Genomic DNA, 3150 nt, shown 5'->3' with positions numbered 1-3150 from the left:
TATGTACTTTTCCGAACACCCCCGCATTATGTGTGTGGGGGCTGAAGCCGACGACTGCAAACTTTTAGGTTATATACATACATAAAATGGCCGCACAGGTGGCATCATAATACTTTCAGGCAAAAGTATAAACATAGCCTTTATAATCCAAATAGCATTGTTTTTACAATTGGGATACATGTAACTCGAACATAATATTCTTCGAGCACTGAGCCTCTATTAAACGAGCGCCTTCTAAGACTTCTTCTAAATAGTGCTCGGCCAAGACCCGGCCTACGGCTGGACCCTGGGTTGCAATAGCGGTGGCATCCATCTCTGCCCAGTATGTCTTAACACGGGCAAGAGCCATCCACGCACCCTCTATGCACGCCGACCTCTTTACGGCATCGTTATGCTGCACAACACCAAGGAATCGTTGCACTAAACCAAAATAACTATTCAGCTTTGGTCCTTCCGGCCAAAGATGATCCACGACAGACCTCATGGCAAGCCTGGACAACCTATGGAGCTCAGCCCACTCGGCCATTCGCTCATTTACCAGCAGCTAACGCGTCGGAGCACTGAACTGCGACCAGAACAACTTCTCTACTTTGTGATCTTCTTGATCTTTGAAAAATGCAGTCGCATCAGCAGCACTCATTGCCAAGTCCGCATACGCATCTGCAGCACTCCATAATCGATCCAGAGGGGCATACTTCAGATCTCCGAACTTCGTCCGCAACAAAAAGGGCTTCCCAGCCGTGATATCGCCGGCTTGACGGAGCTCCTCCTCTGCCGCTCTGATTTTAGAACGGGTTTCCTTGGCTACCTCCACGGCTCTCTTCACGTCAGCCGCTCTCACTTGGTTTTCCTTTTCAAGAAGCTCATATCGGCCGGCAGCATCTTTCAGCTCAATAGCCATCTTGGCTATTTTATCTTTCCTCTTCCAATGAGCAGTTTGTTCGGCTCTTAAGTCTTCGGCCGCCTTTAGGGTGGCCGCATCACTTCTCCTGGCTTGTTCCTTGGCTCGGGCAAGTTCCGCCCGAAGGGTCTCCACGGAGGCAACTCCATCTGCAGTCTTAGCATACATTAGATACTAGCATCATGCTCCTGTTAATATCTGTTGACCACCCGAAAATACATACCCTGTGCCTCATCAAGCCGCTTGTTCACAAGCGCAATGTCGGCAATTGCTGCATCAAGTAGTCGGCTTAGTCTGGCAAGCTCGGCAGTCTGGCCAGCCACCAGACCGTCAACCGTCTGCACATGAAAGCAGCGCGATTATTCACCTGGGACTATGATCCTCTGTTTGTTGCCCCTACACAACAACCAGAGTCTCAGGGGCTACTATCTGTATAGAGCACACCTAGCGTGTGCGGTACCTTCCATTATATATATTATATTACTTTGCGTAACTCAAAGCCTCTTAGCAGGCTCGCAAAAGCATCATGCAACCCACTTTTGGCGGATGATATCCTCTCGATCACAGTACCCATTAAGGTACGATGCTCCTCTAATATTGTCGCTTGCTCCAAAAGATTCATCAGTGCGTCCGGTTGCGCACCGGACAATCCCAGACTCTTTCGGCCGCTCCCCTTAGGAGCCGAATACTCTGGACTTCGGGTAGCCGAAGGGATACCTTCTGGCCTTGGCGGATCAAGAGAAATCCTCCGTGATGACACCTTAGGGTCATCCGCCCCAGGAGGCGGGGAGACAAGGGGAGGCGTTTCGCTCTCCATCATCCCCGGAAGAAGATCCCCCGAAGACGAACTCTGTCGGGAGGGGCCATGATCCGGACTGCAAGACATACGTCTTGGTTATTATCCGCGGAGATAAGGAAAAATATATTTACCAAAAGTACTTTTGTTCACTTACAGCTCAGTGGAGGGCTGACCCCCTTGCGAGCACTGGGCAGCAAGGACGCCCTCCGAGGCAGGGCCTCCTGGCGAGGGTTTCTTCTCTCGTTTGGAAACCTTTGTTTCCAAGTCTTCAAGAGAGGTCCTTTTCCTTCCTTGGGAAGTGGGAATTTCTGATTCTTCTCCCCGAATATACTCCTTCGTGGAGGTACTAATTCCCCTGGTTTGGATGAGTAATACGCGAGGCTCACTTTCGGCTTCTTCATCTCTCCTTTTATATTCCCTTGAGGGCACTTGATAAGGTGCATACTCCATCATCCTCGCTAGTACAGGATCCGGCGAGCCCTCGGGAAGGGGGGCCGCACACCTGATCATCTTTGCCTTTCTTACCCAGTCCTGGCCAAGTGCAATTCTTTCAGAATTATTTTATGGCAAATGAAAAGATAGTGTGTTCGGTCGTGGAAATACTTACCTGGGTATCTAGACGATTACAGTTGAGACCCGCATCCTCGGTAGTGTCCGGACACTTTATTCGGGATCCGAAGAACAATTTATACATCTCTTCAAGCGTCCTGCCGAAGAACTGCTGGATAGTTCGCGGTCCTTCCGGGTTGAACTCCCAGATACGAAGAGATCGACGTTGGCATGGTAGGACCCGACGAACTAGCATAACTTGCATTACTTTGACGAGACCGACGTCCCTCTTGAGGAGATCTCGGATGCGACTTTGCAATGCTGCCACGTCAGTAACCAGCCCCCAGTCTAACCCCTTGTTGACCCATGCCACCAGTTGTGGTGGGGGGCCCGAACGGAAGGCGGGGGCAGCCACCCACTTAGTACTTCAGGGAGCTGTGATGTAAAACCACTCCCGCTGCCATAAGTTGGATTTCTCTGCGAAGGAACCCTTTGGCCATGGGGCATCGACGCCTTTGCTTATTGTGGCACCTCTGCATTCTGCGTGTCGCCCATCGACCATCTTCGGCTTCACATTGAAGGTCTTGAGCCATAAGCCGAAGTGTGGCGTGATGCGGAGGAAGGCCTCACATACGACGATAAACGACGAGATGTGAAGGATGGAATCCAGAGCTAAATCATGGAATTCGATCCCATAATAGAACATGAGCCCTCTAATGAAGGGATCAAGACTAAAGACTAGCCCTCGGAGGAAGTGGGAAATAAACACGACACTCTCGTTGGGTTCGGGAGTGGGGATGACCTGTCCTCGGGCAGGCAACCTGTGCGAGATTTCGGCGGTCACATACCTGGCCTCCCTTAGCTTTTTGATGTCCTCCTATGTGACAGAGGAAGCCATCCA

This window comes from Triticum urartu, chromosome 4, assembly GCF_003073215.2.
Source record: "Triticum urartu cultivar G1812 chromosome 4, Tu2.1, whole genome shotgun sequence".
NCBI classification, from domain to species: domain Eukaryota; kingdom Viridiplantae; phylum Streptophyta; class Magnoliopsida; order Poales; family Poaceae; genus Triticum; species Triticum urartu.
This window is presented reverse-complemented; position numbering follows the sequence as displayed.